Source organism: Schistocerca gregaria, chromosome 4, assembly GCF_023897955.1.
Source record: "Schistocerca gregaria isolate iqSchGreg1 chromosome 4, iqSchGreg1.2, whole genome shotgun sequence".
NCBI classification, from domain to species: domain Eukaryota; kingdom Metazoa; phylum Arthropoda; class Insecta; order Orthoptera; family Acrididae; genus Schistocerca; species Schistocerca gregaria.
Window position 1 is genome coordinate 196,155,939 of NC_064923.1, and position 24,030 is coordinate 196,179,968.

General features: G+C 45.2%; 1 long non-coding RNA gene across 1 annotated transcript in view; it reads right to left on the reverse strand.

Annotated features, from left to right (window-relative positions):
• Positions 1-602: 602 nt before the first annotated feature.
• Positions 603-24,030, reverse strand: part of LOC126266970 (uncharacterized) — a 57,685-nt gene continuing 34,257 nt past the window's right edge. The window contains exons 3-6 of the long non-coding RNA XR_007548951.1: positions 13,853-13,960; positions 7,263-7,376; positions 1,355-1,582; positions 603-778 (exon numbers count right to left, since the gene is read on the reverse strand). This is a non-coding gene — a long non-coding RNA (uncharacterized LOC126266970). The remainder of the gene's footprint in view (positions 779-1,354; positions 1,583-7,262; positions 7,377-13,852; positions 13,961-24,030) is intronic.

Here is a 24,030-nt window from a genome sequence, read left to right on the forward strand (position 1 = left end):
TATCACCCAAGGCAACAACACAAACAACCCCCTTATAGCATTTTAGACAGTTCAGATGCCTTAATGGAAGGCAAGTATAGAAAGCTTCTACTTCCGTGATTTCTGGATATTTGACTCACGTTCATGTGAAATGTGGCCCCCAGATGGTCTATGTTCTCGATTTGTTACTTTGAAGTTAATATAAACTATCAGTTCAGAGTTATTGTCATTCATGTGCAACTACCCGGAGATATTAGAACTAAATACCCCATTCTATTGCACGAGTAACTTTCAGTTTGTGAAAACTTGCACAGGACAGGGTTGGGATGCCTTTAGCTTTTCCAATAACACACGCAGATTTCATGCCTGCACTGCATCATTCAGTTGCTTTGGTGAGGCGTTTTCCAGTAATACATGAGTGGTGTCGCATCTCAATAGCACCTTCTACTTGGAAAAGACAAAAGTGACTCTCTTACGTGCCTTCCCACACCGGAGTTCTGTTCTCGGACGTAGTATTTACTTTTCTGAAATCTTCATCATACTCTACTAAAGAATAACAACAAGTTACTCCAACCCCATTTTTATTAGACTTGAACGCTATTACGGTACAGATTACAGCGACCTTGCGTTCTGGATCGTAGGCCCCGACGCCCAACCCGTCTACGCTTGTCACGGCGCCGACGATGGTGAAGTAGACGCCGGCTCCCAGACACACGACGACGGGTCGGCTGGCAAACGCCGGTGCTGTGCAGTTCGGGGTTGGAGGCCTCAAGTCCGAAAGGAAGGCGGCAGCGGTGTCCTGGAGACACATCACAAAGGTCTGAATTTCACCACCTGAAAGCTGTAGTGTGAATTCGTTCACAAGAAATGGCACAAAAATTACGTTACTTTCTATGCTCGTTAGTGGCTGTAAATGTTGCAACGACTCCGTTAAGAAACTCATGTATCCTAAAGTAGCTTGGCTTCGCTGTTGAGAGACATTTCAACGGCAGTTCCAATATCACTCTAGGATGTTTGATACTTTCCCGCTTGATCCGCTATCAACCGACACTCACTCGTGGGGACTGCCTTCTCAAGCTCATCAACCCGACAACGTATCTTAGAAGACACTCCCTATGAATGCATCTCGGTTGACAGCACACGAAGGGGCACTGTATTAGACATCTATATATATACACTGAAAGACCGAACTGTAATGAAGTATGCGTTGAGCAAACCGAAATGTAAATTAAGAGAACAAAAGATAGAATAAGGACAAAATGAAGAGGAAATGGTGGGATAAACGGAACGAGGAAGAAGCAGAGAAGAAGAGGCAGGGACGGCGGAATTTATGGAGGAAGCAGAAAAAAGACGCATAAAATAAAAAGTAACTCACCTAACAAAAATAAGCAGCAGACAATGATGCACGCCAGTATTCAAATTCTGGGACTTCAACACCATATTCAACATCACTATATTCCTCTTTTATTACGGGAAGATAGTATGACTCCCACTTCTGCTGCAGTATTTCACGCCGTTTCAAGTACCGTAGCTTATGCTTACATGTTTCTTCCTCTGTAGCTCTGTGGAGCTTTATATTTCTCTTGAGCTCAATCAGTTCCACCTGCCGACATAAAACAGCCTGTTCACAACAGTGCTTTCTCCTTAAGATCGTAACTATGCGAAAATAAATAAACCATCACGGTACATACAAAGTTATTACATTATAAAACAGGTTCAGTAATCATTTGAATGCATATAAAATGCAATCATCACAAAGGCTCAGTCGAAGGTAAAGCAGATGATAGATTGTAAATTAATGTTAGGATGCTGGAGAATACAAACAGTCTCCAAACTAAGTTCACTAGACTACAGTCTAAGGAAAAACTCGCAAGGCCCTTCCTACAATTACGCTCAAGCGTGTGGAACCTGTACCGGGTACACTGTTCAGTCACATTAATGCCACCACCTGTCAAAAAACTCAACAACCTCCTTTTCAGAGCAAGACTTGCAAGAAGTGAGTCAATGACGTTCTGGAAGGTATCGACAGGGATGTGGTGCCCTGTCGTATGAGGATCGATGGCGCTAACAGCCCCAGTCGAGGTGGTCCCACAGATTCCCTACTGGATTTCAATAAGTGGCGTTTGGTGGCCACTGGCGTACGATGAACTCATCCTGGTCCTCTTCGAACCACAACCCGTACACTGTGAGCTCCGTGACACGTTGCATTGTCCCCATGGTAGACGTGACTGTGCAGAGGAAAACCAAACTACACTACTGGCCATTAAAATTGCTACACCAAGAAGAAATGCAGATGATAAACTGGTATTCATTGGAGAAATATACTATACTAGAACTGACATGTGATTACATTGTCACACAGTTTGGGTGCACAGATCCTGAGAAATCAGTACCCAGAATAACTACCTCTGGCCGTAATAACGGCCTTGATACGCCTGGGCATCGAGTTAAACAGAGCTTGGATGGCTTGTACAGGTACAGCTGCCCATGCAGCTTCATCGCGATACCACAATTCATCAAGAGTAGTGACTGGAGTATTGTGATTATCCAGTTGCTCGGCCACCATTCACCACACGTTTTCAGTTGGTGAGAGATATGGAGAATGTGCTGGCCAGGGCAGCAGCCGAACATTTTCTGCATCCAGAAAGGCCCGTACAGGACCTGCAACATGGGGTCGTGCGTTATCCTGCTGAAATGTAGGGTTTCGCAGCGATCGAATGAAGGGTACACCCACGGGTCGTAACACATCTGAAATGTAACGTCCACTGTTCAAAGTGCCGTCAATGTGAACAAGAGGTGACCGAGACGTGTAACCAATGGCACCCCATACCATCACCCCGGGTGATACGCCAGTATGGCGATGACGAATACACGCTTCCAATATGCGCTCGCCGCGATGTCGCCAAACACGGATGCGACCATCATGATGCTGTAAACAGAACCTGGATTCATCCGAAAAATGACGTTTTGCCATTCGTGCACCCAGGTTCGTCGTTGAGTACACCATCGCAGCCGCTCCTGTCTGTGATGCAGCGTCAAGGGTAACCGCACCCATGGTCTCCCAACTGATAGTCCAATCTGCTGCAAACGTCGTCGAACTGTTCGTGCAGATGGTTGTTGTCTTGCAAACGTCCCCATCTGTTGATTCAGGAATCGAGACGTGGATGCACGATCCGTTACAGCCATGCAGATAAGATGCCTGTCGTCTCGACTGCTAGTGATACGAGGCCGTTGGGATCCAGCACGGCGTTCCGTATTACCCTCCTGAACCCACCGATTCCATATTCTCCTAACACGCATTGGATCTCGACCAACGAGAGCAGCAATGTCGCGATACGACCTTTATCAAAGTCGGAAACGTAATGGTACGCATTTCTCCTTCTGACACGTGGCATCACAACAACGTTTCACCAGGCAAAGCCGGTCAACTGCTGTTTGTGTACGAGAAATCGGTTAGAAACTTTCCTCATGTAAGCACGTTGTAGGTGTCGCCAACGGTGTCAACCATGTGTGAATGCTCTGAAAAGTTAATAATTTGCATATCACAGCATCTTCGTCCTGTCGGTTAAATTTGGCGTCTGTAGCACGTCATCTTCGTGGTGTAGCACTTTTAATGGACAGTAGTGTATAATGTAGGGGTGCAGATGCTTCCCAAAGATACGCACATACTTGTTTTGATTGATTCTGCCTTCCAGAATGACGAAATCACCCATGAAGTGCCATTAGAGCACTCCCCAGACCATAACGCGTCCTGTGCCTGCTTTCAGACAATTCACGCCGTAGACGCCAACGGCCATCTGTCCACTGGAGCACGAAGCGTGATTCATCTGACATGGCCATCTGTTGCTACTCAGTGGACGTCCAGTTGCTCCACTGGCGTGATAATTCCACTCTTCGTCGCCAGTAAAAAGTAACCAGCACGAGTACATGAATAATATTCGCTGAGACTGTTGGTAGCTCCTTGGTTCACAGGGGTGGTCAGTTGCTCAACAGTTGCTCGACTATTCGCCCGTACACATCTCTGCAGCCGTCGTACACTCCAGTTATGTATTTTCCGTGGTGTACCTGAGGCGCCTCGTTGACGGTTTTGGATAGCGCCATTTTGCCGTGGACGGTATACTTCAACTTCGGCGGTAAGCGAACAGTTTACAAATTCAGCCATTTCAGAAATGCTTCCACCCTTAGTTCGAAATCCAATCTTTTGGACGTTAGATAACTAGCTCCGTTTCCGCATCTCCACTCTTTTCCGCTCCCCCACAATACGCTTTATTTACTGTCGATTGGTAGTAATGTCGACCGCCGTCTGTGAGTGGTTATTGCATGTTTTCGTCGAACATAGGCGGTGGTAAAATTAATGTGGCTGGACCGTATACGATTAACTGCGGATGTTAGACGTACACAAAGACGTGCACCACGAATAGTCATCGGTTTGTTTGACTCAAGGCAGAGCTGAAAAACATGGACTGGCAGACTCTTAAGAAAAACACCGATTAACAGGTGGAAAACTGCTCACAAATTTTAAAGAACCAGTGTTTACTGACATGTCAGGTAATATACCACAGCGTCCTATGTATCTATTTACCAGAGATCACGAAGACGACATGAGACCAAAAGCCGGCCGCTGTGACCGAGCGGTTCTACGCACTTCAGTCTTGAATTACGCGACCGCTAAAGTCGCAGGTTCGAATCATGCCTTGGTCATGGATGTGTGTGATGTCCTTAGGTTAGTTAGGTTTAAGTAGTTCTAAGTTCTAGGGGACTAATGACCTCAGCAGTTAAGTCCCATAGTGCTCAGAGCCATTGGAACCATTTTTTTGAGACCAAAAACAGTTTCCAGTCCGGCACTGAATCAATACATTTTCTCCCTCTGCATATGCGAATGAAACAGTAAGAGAGCTCAGCATGTGGTGCAATGCTATGTACCCCCAACCATACACTTTTAAGTGGTCTGCTTCCTTCTACATATATGACTTTCTCTTGGTAGCACACATATGTACTAAAGATCCATGACCTGGTCAGATTCTCCATGCTGATACGTTATCGCTGATTTTATATTTCTGATCAATGCTTCAGGTACTTTAGATAGTCTCCGCCCACTTTACTACAAGGCACAAAACATTCGTACAACCATGTCAAACTGTCTGAGAATCCTTTGTTCAGCTCGCATGACCCACTTATTTCAATATTGATTATGTTGACAAAGCTTTAGCATCTGGTGTTAATGTCTGCAGTTTGTCATTTTGTAGCAGGTTTGTATTGATAATACCGTGTCTCATCATACTTGATTTTTTCTGGAAGAGACCGGTCCTGGTTTTGCATTTCAGTCAAGTCGTGAAAGACGTCCACGATGCGTTGTTTTCGGAGAATGTCCTGAGGACTTTCTTTGCAGATATTCCTCCACTGCGATCTGTGGCACAATAACGTTGACACGCAATGGCCGCACATTCACTAATTAACACTGCGTGCCCGCAACTGACTGATCTAATGTTTACATTTCTTTGTTCACGCTGCCACCGTAGTCACTGCGCTGACGTAATTTACGTATATCACAAATTAAATCACTCTTGGTACTTTTTGAACAGACGATGTATTTCATAAAAGTATAAGTAAGGCGATTTTTTCTTCATAATAACTTCATTAGACAATACCAGTATCAGTCAGGGAATAACTACTTATATACACTCCTGGAAATGGAAAAAAGAACACATTGACACCGGTGTGTCAGACCCACCATACTTGCTCCAGACACTGCGAGAGGGCTGCACATGTAATGATCACACGCACGGCACAGCGGACACACCAGGAACCGCGGTGTTGGCCGTCGAATGGCGCTAGCTGCGCAGCATTTGTGCACCGCCGCCGTCAGTGTCAGCCAGTTTGCCGTGGCATACGGAGCTCCATCGCATTCTTTAACACTGGTAGCATGCCGCGACAGCGTGGACGTGAACCGTATGTGCAGTTGACGGACTTTGAGCGAGGCCGTATAGTGGGCATGCGGGAGGCCGGGTGGACGTACCGCCGAATTGCTCAACACGTGGGGCGTGAGGTCTCCACAGTACATCGATGTTGTCGCCAGTGGTCGGCGGAAGGTGCACGTGCCCGTCGACCTGGGACCGGACCGCAGCGACGCACGGATGCACGCCAAGACCGTAGGATCGTACGCAGTGCCGTACGGGACCGCACCGCTACTTCCCAGCAAATTAGGGACACTGTTGCTCCTGGGGTATCGGCGAGGACCATTTGCAACCGTCTCCATGAAGCTGGGCTACGGTCCCGCACACCGTTAGGCCGTCTTCCGCTCACGCCCCAACATCGTGCAGCCCACCTCCAGTGGTGTCGCGACAGGCGTGAATGGAGGGACGAATGGAGACGTGTCGTCTTCAGCGATGAGAGTCGCTTCTGCCTTGGTGCCAATGATGGTCGTATGTGTGTTTGGCGCCGTGCAGGTGAGCGCCACAATCAGGACTGCATACGACCGAGGCACACAGGGCCAACACCCGCCATCATGGTGTGGGGAGCGATCTCCTACACTGGCCGTGCACCTCTGGTGATCGTCGAGGGGACACTGAATAGTGCACGGTACATCCAAACCGTCATCGAACCCATCGTTCTACCATTCCTAGACCGGCCAGGAAACTTGCTGTTCCAACAGGACAATGCACGTCCGCATGTATCCCGTGCCACCCAACGTGCTCTAGAAGGTGTAAGTCAAGTACCCTGGCCAGCAAGATCTCCGGATCTGTCCCCCATTGAGCATGTTTGGGACTGGATGAAGCGTCGTCTCACGCGGTCTGCACGTCCAGCACGAACGCTGGTCCAACTGAGGCGCCAGGTGGAAATGGCATGGCAAGCCGTTCCACAGGACTACATCCAGCATCTCTACGATCGTCTCCATGGGAGAATAGCAGCCTGCATTGCTGCGAAAGGTGGATATACACTGTACTAGTGCCGACATTGTGCATGCTCTGTTCCCTGTGTCTATGTGCCTGTGGTTCTGTCAGTGTGATCATGTGAGGTATCTAACCCCAGGAATGTGTCACTAAAGTTTGCCCTTCCTGGGACAATGAATTAACGGTGTTCTTATTTCAATTTCCAGGAGTGTATATATGTTGTTGAACTGCAGTCATCTCACGCACTGAATCCATAGGTAACAAAATTGAGAGATCAATTAAGAACAAGAAGGACAGAATAAAATAATAATGTCGTAAAAAAAGGGAGCGACAAAAAGTGGAAAGAGGCAAGAAGGAAACAGAAACAAGATCTCAAGTACAGACGTAGCTTACCTTAGCGCCAGAAGCACCCTCTTCTCTTGCAGAAAGACTGCACGTGTTCCACAATCCGTGTAAGAATTCGCGTAAGCGCAAACGCAACCTGCGTGGATCAGCTAATCCATCCAACTGAATGAACAGAAAGGAACCATCAGTACAAATACAAAGTAACTGTACATCACAAAATAGTTTCTAAAGTTATTTGTGTTACTAAAGAAGTATCGAATATTCTCGGTAACTGAATTACATTTACTTTCTAGTATACTATTTCACTATTAAATAAGTAGAACAATTACTTACGGCATGTGAGCATATTATTCCATAATAATCACCGTAACTTCAATCGTACGAAATAGCACGTAACATACTTGCGTTTCTAGTGTGAAATTGGAAAAATATATTCAATTTACAAAGAAGATAGCTAAAAAAAACACTCGTGCGACGGGAAACCGCCTCATACAGGTCATCAGATGTCCCTGTTTGGTGTTGGTCATTTGTATAATAATGTGGATCCCTGACACTAGCAAAGAATGGCATTTCGCCTTTCCAGTTCACACCAACACACCATCACCACTACAATGTAATACCCACAAAGAAATGCGATTTCCGTCTTACGCATCGATCAAATGCCTTCTATCGTTCAAAACTTTTCGTAATCAGTGTCGCAGGTGACTGTAAATCCTGGTGTAGTGATATAAGTCGCTGATCAACCGAGTACATAATGTTCTTGAGGTATGACAAACGTTTCAATGTTAACTGCGCTGAATCACTGACATGCGAAATTATTGTTTCTCAGACTCTTCAAAAGGTTACAAGGATGCGCAAAAGAACGACGTCTGCACCCAAAGCATTGCAGATGATTTTAGGTTTAAATAACGTACCTTTCTGATACAGTACATTGGTATGCACTTCTCCATGTTTCATTCATACATATGGGCAATTTTCAGCATTAAACATCAAAATTAACAGAAATCTTTTTCATAGAGAACTACATACCAATGTCCAGTATTAGAAAAGTGTTATTGAAACCGAAAATCATTTGCAGTGCCTTGCGTGCTGACGTAATTACATATATAACGGGACTTTTGCTGTCACAGAGTAAGTACGCATGCGCCAAAGATGAATAACCAATAGATGTGGAGCGTAAAGCATTCTCGGTAGAATGCGGCTTCTCTGGTGCCCGTCAACGGATTAGTGTGTCAGTGGCCTTCGTTTGTGCAAAATCGGTGCCGAAAATTCTCACGATCGAACAAAACTAGCTTGTGGAACAGTTTGTAATCACACTCTGAATTCCATTGAAAATGATCCTAATTTTTTTGGATAGAGTCTCTGCAAAGAGAATCATGTTTCTTCACTTATGATACAGAAACTAAACTCCAATCCATGCACTGGAGGAGCCCAACTTTAACGAGAGCGAAAAAAGTTCAAATGAATAAGTCAAGATTCAAAACAATGATGATTTTTTTATATCACGGAACTGTGTATCTTAGCTGGGTTCCTGAAAGTCAGATTATGAATCAACATTACTACCTAGAGGAAACTCCGTAAGGAAATAAGAAAAACGGCCTGAATTGTTGAAAAACAAGTTATGGGTCTTGCATCATGACAGCGAACCGACTCATATCGCAAACTCTGTCAAAAGGTTTCTAGAGGTTTCTACCACAGTGTAGCATCCCATTGTTAGATCACCTACCTAATTCCCCTGAACTTAGCACCGTGTGATTTATCTACGAGGGTAATCTCAAAAGTAAGGTCTCCTATTTTTTTGTAAGTACATAGACCTGTTTATTTCTACAATAGTTTACATTAGTTTACAGCTTAAACATTTAGCTATTTTTCAACATGATCACTATTTCTGTCGATGCATTTTAGTAGACGCTGTGGCCGTTTTTGTATGCCCATGTCATACCACCTCGCTGCTATGCTGTTTAGAAAGTTATGAACCTCTTCTTTCACTTCGTCGTCTCTTGATGAACTGTTGTAATCTTGTTGAAGCTGCATGGGCAGCTGTACCTGTACGCGCCATCCAAGCTCTGTTTTATTCAATGCCCAGGCGTATCAAGGCCGTTATTACGGCCAGAGGTGGTTGTTCTGGGTACTGATTTCTCAGGATCTATGCACCCAAAACGCGTGAAAACATAATCACATGTCATTTTTTCTTGGTGTAGCAATTTTAATGGTGAGTAGTGTATCTATTTCATTACGTTGTTGTTGTTGTTGTTGTTGTTGTGCTCTTCAGTCCAAAGACTGGTTTGATGCAGCTCTCCATGCTACTCTATCCCGTGAAAGCCTCTTCATCTCCGAGTAACTACTGCAACCACCTCTATCCCTCTGAATCTGATTACTGTATCTTGGTCTCCCTCGACTTTTGTTACCCCCAGCGCTTCCCTCCAGTACTGAACTGGTGATCCCTTGATGTCTCAGAATGTGTCCTACCAACCGATACCTCCTTTTAGTCTTGTTCTACCACAAATTTCTCTTCTCCCCAATTCTATTCAGTAGTTCCCCATTTGTTACGTGATTCACCCGTCTAATTTTCAGCATTCTTCTGTAGCACCACATTTTAAAAGCTCCTATTCTCTTGTCAAAATTGTTTGTCGTCCATGTTTCACTTCCATACATGGCTGCACTCCATACAAATACTTTCAAAAATGACTTCCTGATACTTAAATTTATATTCTATGTTAACAAATTTCTCTTCTTCAAAAACGCTTTCCTTGCCATTGCCGGTCTACATTTTATATCTTCCCTACTTCGACCATAACCAGTTATTTTGCTTCCCAAATACCAAAGCGCTTTACAATTTACACTTTAAGTGTCTGATTTCCTAATTTAATTCCCTCAGCATCACCTGATTTCATTCGGCTGCATTCCATTAACCTCGTTTTGCCTTTGTTGATGTTCATCTTACATCCTCTTTTCAAGATACTGTCCATTTCGTTAAACTATTCTTCCAGGTCCATTGCCGTATCTGTCTCGGCAAACCTCAAAGTTTTTATTTCTTCTCCCTGGACTATAATTCCTACTCCAAACTTTTCTTTTCTTTCCTTTACTGCTTGAGGGATAGGCTACAAACCTGTTTCATTCCCTTGTCAACCCCTGCTTTCCTTTCATGCCCCTCGACTCTTATAACTCCCATATGGCTTTTGCACAAATTGTAAACAGCTTTTCGCTCCCTGTATTTTTCCCCTGCCACCTTTAGAATTTGAAAGAGAATATTGCAGTCAACATTGTCAAAAGCTTTCTCTATGTCTACAAATGCTATAAACGTAAGTTTGCATTTCCTTAATTTGTCGCCTGTGAGAAGTAGAAGGTTCAATATTGCCTCGCGTGTACCTGCAATTCTCCGGAATTCAAACTGATCTTCCCCGAGGTCAGATTCTATCAATTTTTTCTTTCTTCTGTAAAGGATTCGTATTAGTATTTTTCGACTGTGACTTATTTCGGTAATTTTGACACCTGTTAGCACCTGCTTTCTTTGGAATTGGGATTATTATATTCTTCTTGAAGTCTGAGGGTATTTTGCGTGTATCATACATCTTGCTCACCAGATGGAAGAGTTTTGTCACGGCTGGCTCTCCTAAGGCTATCAGTAGTTCTAATGGAATGTTGTCTAATCCCAGGGTCTGATTTCGACTTAAGTCTTTCAGTGCTTCGTCAAATTCTTTGCGAAGTGTTATATCTCCCTTCTCATCTTCCTCTACGTCCTCTTCCGTTTCCATACAATTGCCCTCAAGTTCATCTCCCCTGTTAGATGCTCTATATATTCCTTCCCACTTTCTGCTTTCCCTTGTTCGCTTACAACTGGTTTTCCATCTGAACTTTCGATATTCATACAGATGATTCTCTTTTCTCCAAAGGTCTGTTTAATTTTAATGTTGGCAATATCTGTCACATCCCCTGGGATATATGCTTCTACATCCTTATATTTCTCCTCTAGCCATTCCTGTCCAGCCATTTTTCATTCCTGTCGATCTCATGTTTTAGACGTTTGTTTCCCCTTTCGCTTGCTTCATTTATTGCGCTTTTATATTTTCTTCTTTCTTCGATTAAATTCAGTATTTCTTGTGTTACCTAAGGATTTCTACAAGCCCTCTTCTTTCTTCCTGCTTGATCCTCTGCTGCCTTCACGATTTCTTCTCTCAAAGCTACCGATTATTCTTCTACTGTATTCGTTTCCTCTGTTCTTGTCAATCGCATCATAATGCTCCCTATGAAATCCTCTACAACTCTGGTCCTTACAGTTTATCCAGGTCCAATTCCTGCCTTTTTGCAGTTTCTTCAATTTTAATCTGCATTACATAACCAATAAATTGCAGTCAGAGTCCACATCTTCCCCTGGAAATATCTTACAATTTAAAAACTGGTTCCTAAATCTCTGTCTAACCATTATATAACCAATCTGAAACTTTCCGGTGTCTCCAGCTCTCTTCTACCTATACAATCTTCTCTCAAGATTCTTAAACCAGGTGTTAATTATGACTACATTATGCTCTGTGCAAAATTCTACCAGGCGGCTTCCTCTTTCATTCCTTCCACCCCACCCCCACTCCATATTCACCTACTACTTTTCCTTGTCTTCCTTTTTCTACTATCTAATTCCAGTCCCCCAGGACTATTAAATTTTCGGCTCCCTTAACTTTCTGAATAATTTCTTATATCTCATCATACATTTCCTCCATCTTGTCCTCATCTGCGAAGCTAGTTGGCATGTAACTTGTACTGCTTTGGTGAGTGTGGGCTTCGTGTCTATCTTGACTAGAATGATGCGTCCGCTATCCTGTTGATAGTAGCTCATACGCATTCCTACTTTTTTACTCATTATTAAACCTACTCCTGCATTGATCCTATTTCATAACCCTGTATTCAACTGACCAGAAGTCCTGTTCCTTCTGCCACCATACTTCACTAATTCCCACTTTGTCTAACTTAATCTATCCATTTCCCTTTTTAAATATTCTAACCTTCCTGCCAGATTAAGGGATCCATAGAGCTACAGTTTCTTTCTCCCGATAACGACTTCCTCTTGAGTTGTCCCTGCCCGGAGATCCGAATGGGGGACTATTTTATCTCCGGAATATTTTACCCAAGAGAATTCCATAATTATTTAACCATACAGTGGAGCTGCGTGCCCTGGGGGAAAATTACACCTTTAGTTTCCCTTTGCAGTCACCCGTTCTCAGTACCAGCACAGCAAGGCCATGTGGTTGATCTTACAAGGCCAGATCCGTCAGTCATTCGAACTGTTGCCCCTGCAACTACTGAAAAGGCTGCTGCCCCTCTTCAGGACCCAAACGTTTTTCGGGCATCTCAACAGGTACCCCTTGTTGTGACTGCACCTACGGTACAGTTGTCTGTATCGTTGAGTACGCAAGCCATCCCACTAACGGTAAGATCCATGGTTCAGGAAGTGGGGGGTTCATTATATTCTTTAGTAATAATTCTAGTATCATATGCGAGAAACACGAGTAAGTAGTATGCTAAACCGTTTTATCAGTCAAGAATAGCGGAAGCATTAGAACACTGCAACATGCAGGGCATCCTCATTTCGTAGGACACACCTCCCCTTGACGTCTAATACAACTTTGGAGCAGCTGACAAGCCTGAAACAACCTGATAATCGCCATTGTCCTCTTCTATTGGCAGGTCCTTAATACACTCTAGGACACCAACACCTGCCGCCTGACTTGGTCACTTCCAGTCTCCAGGTTCAGCATACAGCCATAACAGTCTGGATATACGTAGGTAAAGCCTCATACGGTCCGCTCCAGAGACGTTGCGACGAACGTCTAGAATTTCTGGGGCACATTATAAGGATTGAGAATTGCATAACGATGGCCACAAACGTCAGGGGTAAGTGGCAGCAGAGGTCGAAGACCGGAAAGGAAAGAACAGAGCGATTAATTTGAAAATTAATTGGACATAATGAGTACGTATGGTGTACGACATGAATACAGCTCTAATGCTACAATCGGTGTTAAGTTTGCTCCATCAGATGCCACGCATGACTGGCGCCGAAGGTGCAATTAAAGTCAGAAACGCTGGAATACATTGGGAGGTTCGTTGATTGTAGCAGATACGCAGGAGAGTCTTGCAACGAAATGTATTTTAGGCTCCGCATAAGAGATTTAATGGCTTCCCAAACAAACAAAAATCTATGCTCGCTTGGAGGCCGGTTACCAGACAACCATGCCCAGTCCATCGATGCTCAAATGAACTGATCAAATGCCTACGAGCAGCCAGTCCAAAACGAGCAGCCGCCACACATGCTGCGTCTCACATTTCCTGGAACTTCTTCAGACAAGCAGCGTTCACCTCCAGTTCTCTCATGTACAGCAGTTCCCTGCCGTGTGCGACGACGTTTGGGACCATGGGTTTCTATGCAGTTCTCAGTCCTTACGATGTGGGCCACGGCCCCTAGAAATTGATCGCAACGTTTCCGGGACCCCTCTACAACTTTTCGACATGTCAGTTCGTTAGATTGCTTCAGGTTTTCATGTCTCAAGTGTGATTCAGTAGCCTCGAAAGAAGCGTCGAATGAGTAATCATCATTCCTTACTATTTTATTTCTCCTCCCATGAGTACTGTAACAGGACGTGACTCACCTCCAGCTGGACTGCGACAGGTTCAATGGTCTTCTCCACCTGTCTCTCGTCTTCCCTTTCTTCTCCTGCCACACCGCAACAGAAAAACCTAAATAGACGCCGGGACATCTGCAGAGAAAACATGGTGTTATGTGTCGCCACGACCATCTATGTAAATATATGTATCCCACACGTCGCAAGTATGGTACTTTAAAATTTACTAATACTGTCCAGGCTTCATCCTGCGAGAAGTTCGTCTATTTCCCTTCTCTGGTCACGAAATTTCTGGAATTTCAGGTATTATGTCACATATAAATATTATGGTCCGATTTCATAAAGCAGACGATCTTAGATTAGCAAAAAAACTGAAATCTAATCAAGCTGATGACGGAAATCTGTGTTTTACTAACTTACCTGATTATAGACTACATTGTCGCCTTGGACTTGGATCAATTTTTACCGTCAAAACTTCCCGGATAGAGACAGGTTCAGTGGCACTCACTAAGTCACAACCTAGCGACACTGCATGAGACCCAGTTTCATTCTGCGCGAAACAGAAGTTTTGTTGATACGAAAAATAGTGACTGAATATAGGAGCAGGCTGAGGCCACACTGCTGAAACACGAAATAATTTTTTCCGGTCTGTAAGACTGAAAGCGATCGGTTTACAAGAAGCGTCCTAAGATATGAAGGAACTGCCAATTTATTATGGTGGGTAGTGATGACGGTGGGGGGAGGGCGTTAGAGTGAGACAAGGCTTGACTAGAGTAAGAAGGTCCAAGTGGACGCAGCTTGCTAAGCCGGTCCTTTGCGACCGAGCGGTTCTAAGGGCTTCCGTCCGGAACCGCGCTGCTACTACGGTCGGAGGCTCGAATCGTGCCTCGGACATGGATGTGTGTGATGTGCTTAGGTTAGTTAGGTTTAAGTAGTTCTAAATCTAGCGGTTTGATGACCTCAGTTGTTAAGTCCCATAATGCTTGGAGCCTTTTTTTTTCAGTTTGCGGTAGCTATGCAGAGATGAAGAAGCTTGCACAGGATAGAGTAACTTAAAGAAGTGCATCAAACCAGATCACGACAACAACAAAGCGTAGATTAAGGAATTTATCGGCGAAGTAAGCAGTGACAGCAGGTGGTATTAATAATAATTTTTCCCATAAAAATTGTGGGAGACGACCTCTAAATAATATGAAAAAGTTTAAAGGAATTTCATAGACCTTGGGTGGTAGAGCAAGAAAGGGAAAATCTGTCTTTTTGCACTGAAGAATAAATATTTGTAGTTCGCCAGCAGCCAGTGATGACTGAACGTCACTTACTAAAATCCTCTTTAGGCTTAAATGACGATAACTGCATACTTTGTATAAAATGGTGCGTAAGATAGTGTTCACAGGAGGGCGACAGTTTCACGAGTAAACACTTTATCATGCGTGAGCTGCTGTGACAGTTACATACGAGTTGATGAACCGAAATAGTAACATCGGGTGGCTGTGATCTGTCAGCTGTCTAACGATTTATTCTCAATGGTATTGGTGATAATGGACATTGTGAAAACGCTTTGTTTTGTAAAAATACCGGTTGAATGCACCAGTATCTGAAACTTCCTGGCAGATTAAAACAATGCACCGGACCTAGACTCAATCAAGGGACCTCTGCCTTTCGCGGGCAAGTTCTCTACCTGGTGAGCTATCCAAATACGATTGATGACCACTCTTGACAATTTTACTTTCCGCCTTACAAACTTCATAGAAATTCTGCTTCGGAACTAGCAGGACAAGCACACCTGGAAGAAAGTATATTGAGGAGACATGGTTCAAATGGTTCAAATGGCTCTGAGCACTATGGGACTTAACATCTGAGGTCATCAGTCCCCTAGACTTAGAACTACTTAAACCTAACTGACCTAAGGACATCACACACATCCATGCCCGAGCCGGGATTCGAACCTGCGACCGTAGCGGTCACGCGGTTCCAGACTGTAGCGCCTAGAACCGCTCGGCCACTGCGGCCGGCGAGGAGACATGGCTTAGCCACAGCCTGTGGGATGTTTCCAGAATGAATTTTCCACTCTGCAGCAGAGTTTCTGGTGATATGAAACTTCCGGTCAGAGAAAAAACTGTTTGCCGGACAGACACTCCGACTTGGGGCCTTTGCTTTTTGCTGGTAACTGTCAGCCTACCAGTAAGTTTCATGTCAGCACACACTCCACTGCAAAGTGGAAAATTCTTTCTGTGAACACGTGACTAAGCCATATCTCCGAAACATCATGTCTTCCAGGAAATCTAGCCCTGTAATTTTCGCAGGAGGACTTATGTTACGTTTTGCAAGGTAGGAGAAGAGGTTTCTGATGGAAGTAAAGTTGTGAGGACTAGTTGGGAGGCATGTTCGGGTAGCTTAGACGACTGAGCGCTTCTCCGCGAAAGGCAAAGGGTCCCGCGTCCGATTCTCGTCCCGGTACACAGTTTTAAACTGCCAGAAGGTTACATATTGGTGCAGAGTCCGATGCAGGGTAAAAAATTAATTTGGGGACATCAGCAGATGCTCTCCTCGAGTTTTGGGTCACTGCAGTGGGCACCGTTCCACGAGTAAGGGCCTGAAGTGGTGTTGCCAAGCGCATTTCGTGCTTATTTAGGTCAATAGTGAGACTTGTTCATTGGTCCAAGATTACTGTTACACAGCATGTCGAATTAATGTTTAGGCACATTATAATACCAAAGTCAATATTAACCTCCAGTCAGCGAGGTCCTGCCGGCCGGTGTGGCCGAGCGGTTCTAGGTGCTTCAGCCTGGAACCGCGTGATCGCTACTGTCGCAGGTTCGAATCCTGCCACGGGCATGGATGTGTGTGGTGTCCTTAGGTTAGTTAGGTTTAAGTAGTTCTAAGTTCTAGGGGACTGATGACCACAGATGTTAAGTCCCATAGTGCACAGAGCCATTTGAACCATTTTTTCAGAGAGGTCCTTCGCAGTCATCCAAGTGATTTTTGTTAAATGACAGACAGTTTACAATATGATTATATGTTCTTGTAAAATTATGAAATGAATTTAATTTAAATATCTCCACAAAAGAAACCAAAGTAATAGAATTTTAGGATGTAGTTCAGTTCAGGTCAAAATAATCATTACTAAAGAAATATACAGTAAGCGTACAAACTCGTTTATTTCAGTGTGAGATTAGTTATGTTTCAACTAATTACGCGAGGAAAAAGATACAAAAATTCCTATATGCAACAAATGGTTGAAATGGCTCTGAGCACTATGGGACTTAACTGCTGGGGTCATCAGTCCCCTAGAACTTAGAACTACTTAAACCTAACTGACCTAAGGACATCACACACATCCATGCCTGAGGCAGGATTCGACCCTGCGACCGTAGCGGTCGCGCCGTTCCAGACTGTAGCGCCTAGAACCGCTAGGCCAATCCGGCAGGCCTATGTACCACAATTAAATGACTTTTACAAGTAGTATAAGCTATATAAGAATGCCAGTACCAACATAGTTTTGTGGATGTGATTGTTGGGCAGTTATTTAACAAGAAATCAAATGAACAGATACTGCAGATAAGAGATTCCTGAAAGCAGTAGCTGACTACACATTACTTTATAGGAAAAGAGATGAACATGACAGACTGTCAGTGACAGAGCCCCTTGAGTTCCTGCTGCTAATAACGCGAGCACACCGTTCGTTTATTACATGTTTTTACGAGTTTCCAACAGGAGAAACTTCAGTGATGGATAGGAACTGTGATTTCTGAGTACAGATGCGAGCTGAATTCTGACCCTTCCCTCAGAGCGCCAGGCAGTGTTGGCTTCCGGCACACAGCTTGAGGCTGCTGCCAAGGGTCATCACTGTGGCGGGGGGTCGAACGTGAGGATGCGAGAGACGTCAGGCACGTCTCACGTGTCCCCCGGGTACTGCTTGCCGAATTTTTTTCAAACGATCTAACAAGAGTTCAAAACGGATAGATTAAATACAGTTGGTGGTGGAGTATTTATTGCTGTCAGAAGTAGTTTACATAGTAGTGAAATTGAAGTAAATAGTTCCTGTGTAATAGTATGGGTAGAGGTTATACCTCACAATCGGACTAAAGTATTAATTGGATCGTTTTACCGACCCCCAGACTCAAGATATAGTTACTGAACAGTTCAAAGAAAACTTGAGTCTCATTTCAAATAGATACCGCAATCTTACAGCTATAGTCAGTGGTGACTTCAATCTACCCTCGATATGCTATAAAAATTATACATTTAAAGCCGGCGGCATGCATAAAACGTCATCCGAAATTGTACTGAATGCTTTCCCACAAAATTATTTTGAGTCCACCCAAAATGTAAATGGTTGCGAAAACATACTTGACCTCTTATCAACAAATAACCCTGGACATATATGGATTGCCGTGACGAATTCAAGGATTAGTGACCACAAGAGTGTTGCTGCTAGGCTGAATACCTTAACACCCACAACCATCAAAGAAAAACGCAAAGTAAATATAAAAAAGCTCATAAAAATACCGTTAATGGCTTTTTAAGAGACAGTCTCAGTAGTAGGATAGCAGGGTTTGTAGCGCAATTTCGATATCAAATTGATGTGCAAATTAATTAAATTGGTCAATTAATCACACCACCCCCTGCCCATCCCCAGCCACAACCACCCCCATGATTACGTGTCACATGTTTTCTCAGCCAGTAAGTGTGCCCCAGCCCCCTCCTCCCCTCCCCCTACCCCATCCCCCCTCCACCAACCTACCCTAGTGATGGAAATTTCGAATTATAGCGAGAATTTCTAATTTTGGCGGAAATTTTGAATTTTCGTGGGAATTTCTTTGTCCCAGGGCTGTGCTGACATCCCACCCAACCCCCACCCGTGAATTGAACGGAAATTAAAATTGTCAGTTCCCTTTCCAGGGCTCAAACCTTAGTCCTCCTGGACGGAAAACCCAAGTGCACTCCCCTAACACAATCATATCACCAAAGACACATGGAATTGAAAGGAAATTAAAAATGGCTGTTCCCTTTCTGGGAATATAACCCTGGTGCTCCTGGATGGAAAGCCCAAGTGCACCCCCTAACACATGGAAACTGTCCAGATGTGGGAGAGGTTAGCGTACTTCATTTATTTTGGTCGGGAAACTGACGCAAAGATCGATCGTAATTACGTAATTAATCACAAAGGTCAGTACTAATTACACAACTATATGCATAGTACTACACAAGGACGGCACAATAAACCGCAAAAACTGACGATACCAAACAACTGGTGTTATCCGGCTTCGAAAAACTTTCGCAATGCCACTCGAAACTAGCAACAGACACACTCAAACTCTATCCTACAACTACAAGATGGCAGGTAAAATGTTGGGGTACAAGGTATTATCTTTATCCTTTTTTAGGAAAAACGTTCAACTGACGAGATGCTGGTGTTGGACAGAGAGGAGTATACAAAGTGTATTACCTGTAAGCATGCAGTATCTATCGTTGTTTGACGTCAGAGTTCGCTACGGATGCCTACTCAATAAGCATCCTGCAGCCCAGATAATCGAAGCCAATACACCCTACCATAACTGATAGAAAAAAATGCGTCGGAGTTTTAATTACACTTCGAAATTGTCATGAAAAAAACCAGCACTTGTAATGAACGGCCCATAATGCAGTAAATGTACTGGGGAAAATCGTCATCCTAAAAGACTGCAGAGGATCCGGTAGTTGAATGTGAATTCTCCTCCATAGGCTCCAGAACCTGCCGAAAATCGAAGCCCCCTTCCCCCCTCCCTCCCTCCATCCATCCACCTACGGGGAGGACACATGCTCGTTCAAACGACCAGTCGCTATGCCGACCGCCTGGCGGCGTCGGTAGGCCGCTTTCACCCTTTGCTACTACCCTTTGCCGTCGCTGGCAGCACTCGGCTTTTCATCATCTGGCCGCTGCCTTAAGGGGATGGTCCCAGCCAACACACAAGGGAAATTAAGTAGCATAGCCCCGCCCATCCAGAGAACAGACCAGATCAGCACTCAGCTTTCCACCATCTGGCCACCACCTTAAAGCAACTTCTACGCCAACACGGTAGTGTATATAGTCAGCTAAACAATAGGAGACGAAAGGACGGTCGCCTCAAGTGCAATTTATTCGTCTGCTGCCCACCCCAGACAAAGCGACTGTGTACAGTGACCACGACAGCAGGCACGTCGCCCCCCCCCCCACCCCCGCAGCTCGTGGTCGTGTTGTAGCGTTCTGGCTTCCCACGCCCGGTTCCCGGGTTCGATTCCCGGCGGGGTCAGGGATTTTCTCTGCCTCGTGATGACTGGGTGTTGTGTGCTGTCCTTAGGTTAGTTAGGTTTAAGTACACTCCTGGAAATTGAAATAAGAACACCGTGAATTCATTGTCCCAGGAAGGGGAAACTTTATTGACACATTCCTGGGGTCAGATACATCACATGATCACACTGACAGAACCACAGGCACATAGACACAGGCAACAGAGCATGCACAATGTCGGCACTAGTACAGTGTATATCCACCTTTCGCAGCAATGCAGGTTGCTATTCTCCCATGGAGACGATCGTAGAGATGCTGGATGTAGTCCTGTGGAACGGCTTGCCATGTCATTTCCACCTGGCGCCTCAGTTGGACCAGCGTTCGTGCTGGACGTGCAGACCGCGTGAGACGACGCTTCATCCAGTCCCAAACATGCTCAATGGGGGACAGATGCGGAGATCTTGCTGGCCAGGGTAGTTGACTTACACCTTCTAGAGCACGTTGGGTGGCACGGGATACATGCGGACGTGCATTGTCCTGTTGGAACAGCAAGTTCCCTTGCCGGTCTAGGAATGGTAGAACGATGGGTTCGATGACGGTTTGGATGTACCGTGCACTATTCAGTGTCCCCTCGACGATCACCAGAGGTGTACGGCCAGTGTAGGAGATCGCTCCCCACACCAGGATGCCGGATGTTGGCCGTGTGTGCCTCGGTCGTATGCAGTCCTGATTGTGGCGCTCACCTGCACGGCGCCAAACACGCATACGATCATCATTGGCACCAAGGCAGAAGCGACTCTCATCGCTGAAGACGACACGTCTCCATTCGTCCCTCCATTCACGCCTGTCGCGACACCACTGGAGGCGGGCTGCACGATGTTGGGGCGTGAGCGGAAGACGGCCTAACGGTGTGCGGGACCGTAGCCCAGCTTCATGGAGACGGTTGCGAATGGTCCTCGCCGATACCGCAGGAGCAACAGTGTCCCTAATTTGCTGGGAAGTGGCGGTGCGGTCCCCTACGGCACTGCGTAGGATCCTACGGTCTTGGCGTGCATCCGTGCGTCGCTGCGGTCCGGTCCCAGGTCGACGGGCACGTGCACCTTCCGCCGACCACTGGCGACAACATCGATGTACTGTGGAGACCTCACGCCCCACGTGTTGAGCAATTCGGCGGTACGTCCACCCGGCCTCCCGCATGCCCACTATACGCCCTCGCTCTAAGTCCATCAACTGCACACACGGTTCACGTCCACGCTGTCGCGGCATGCTACCAGTGTTAAAGACTGCGATGGAGCTCCGTATGCCACGGCAAACTGGCTGACACTGACGGCGGCGGTGCACAAATGCTGCGCAGCTAGCGCCATTCGACAGCCAACACCGCGGTTCCTGGTGTGTCCGCTGTGCCGTGCGTGTGATCATTGCTTGTACAGCCCTCTCACAGTGTCCGGAGCAAGTATGGTGGGTCTGACACACCGGTGTCAATGTGTTCTTTTTTCCCTTTCCAGGAGTGTAGTTCTTAGTTCTAGGGGACTGATGAACCATTTGAACCTCCTCCCCCCCCCCCCCACCCCGCCTCCTCGCTTACAGCAGCCTGCCATTCATTGTCAGTGAAGGAGAACAATTTTATTTGACGTCAATGCATCTATTTAAAAAAGCAAAACACATTTGCGATCATAATACATGTTCTCTTTCCACGAAAGTAGGTAAAGTCCATTTTCTGTTAGTTTCATGAACAAAACTGGTATAGTTTTTACGTTCTACTGCAGTCGCATCTCCTTATTTTGTGTCGTCCAGCAAAGTGTACCGCCACCGGTCACAAATGATCAGCAGAGACATGCCCACCCTGCGTAAAATAAGAGAAAAAAAACTTCTACTGTTTTGTTGCAAGTACTACCAATCACAGCATAATGTCTTCGTTATTTCGAAACCGTCATCAGAGAAAAGAAAATGCGAGAATTTAAACTCCAAAGAAAAAAATCTATATTAAGCAAATTCTTCCAGCTTGTTGAACAAATTACACGACCTGAGAGCATCTCTCGCGTCCATTGTCTGTAAATAAACTGTCACGCACGTGTGTATTACAGATATTTCAGCCAATATTCCACGCCATTGGCAGACATGTCGGAAAAAAACATATTCATTTCTACGTTTGATAACAAGAACATTTAATTCAAGAGAACGTAGCTGTTTTGTACACTATGACAGGGCTCCTTTTACCAGTGCGATGCTAAATCATAATAGAGTTTACGAAACAAATCGTGAGAGCCTGCATCGCCCTGTGTGGGTGGGAGATTGAAATTTCGTTAAAAGATATCGCCAAAACGAAATTAGAAGAAACACTTGTCAAGAATAATTATATGGTCCCTGAGCCATCTGTTTCACCTGCCAGGCGGCACATCATTAATATCAATTTGATAGGCTAATTAATTAAATTTATCATGAGAGCCACTTTGTAGAGTGAGTAATTTTATTTTCAGCAGTCGGATTACAGTCGCTAAGTAGGACAATTTGGAATCCATGGAGGGAACATGATGTTCTTTTCGAGGAACACTATTGAGAAATGACATCTGAAGGTGCCCACAGAGGGATTATACTGCCCACAGCATACATTTCGCTTAAGGACCGCGCTATTAAAACACGATCATGACACCTATGTTACCGTCACCCTGCATAAATAGCGGTCTTCAGTCTACAGGCACACACACGAGTCACTGATAGTGTTACACTTTCAGGTAGAAATGCTGTCTGCGATTTGGAATCAAGTCTATCCATCCTGCCAACTACGCAAATTGTATCTTGTAGTGACATCTTAAAGTGGTCACAGCCACTGATAAATGATATTGGTGCCACTCTCGTATCTCCTTTTTTGTTTTTTTTTTATTTTAACTGTCTGCTAAGGACCCATACACCAAGAACTCAAGCGCTATTCTTAGACAGTCCCTCTGCATCTTGTAACTGCTCCTATGTTTCTGCCTCGCTCTCCCTGCAGCTTAGTCCATGTGATCATCCCAATATATGCCTGACCTACACGGAAGTCGGAGAGCGCTATATCTAAGACCTTCTGCATCCTGTGGGGAAACAGGACGAGCTGAGTTAATGCAACAGGAGCGCATTTTGACCACTCGGTGGAAATGGGAATACGTTGTCATAGCTCCGCCACTCATGTATGATGTGTAAGGTCAGCATCAAATGAAGTCTGCTCCCGCAACACGACAGCTGTCTTGCTATCGTATATTCGTTCCCATGTGCAAGAATTGTTCTGCACCAATCAGAAGACATGCTAGTACTCCCTCAATTTTCACGCATTTTGGCGTATTTTGCACCAATTTATACGTATTTTTCGCAATCCTATCGATTTTTTTAATGTCACCTCTACCCACGCGATCACGACATAACCTCTCTTTCCGTGTTCATCTAGATCTACATCTACATTCATACTCCACAAGCCACCCAGCGGTGTGTGGCGGAGGGCACTTTACGTGCCACTGTCATTACCTCCCGTTTCTGTTCCAGTCGCGTATGGTTCGGGGGAAGAACGACTGTCTGAAAGCCTCCGTGCGCGCTCGAATCTCTCTAATTTTACGTTCGTGATCTCCACGGTAGGTATAAGTAGGAGGAAGCAGTATATTCGATACCTCATCCAGAAACGCACCCTCTCGAAACCTGGCGAGCAAGTTACACCGCGATGCACAACGCCTCTCTTGCAGAGTCTGCCACTTGAGTTTGCTAAACATCTCCGTAACGCTATCACGGTTACCAAATAACCCAGTGACGAAACGCGCCGCTCTTCTTTGGATCTTCTCTATCTCCTCCGTCAAGCCGATCTGGTACGGATCCCACACTGATGAGCAATACTCAAGTATAGGTCGAACGAGTGTTTTATAAGCCACCTTCTTTGTTGATGGACTACATTTTCTAAGGACTCTCCCAATGAATCTCAACCTGGCACCCGCCT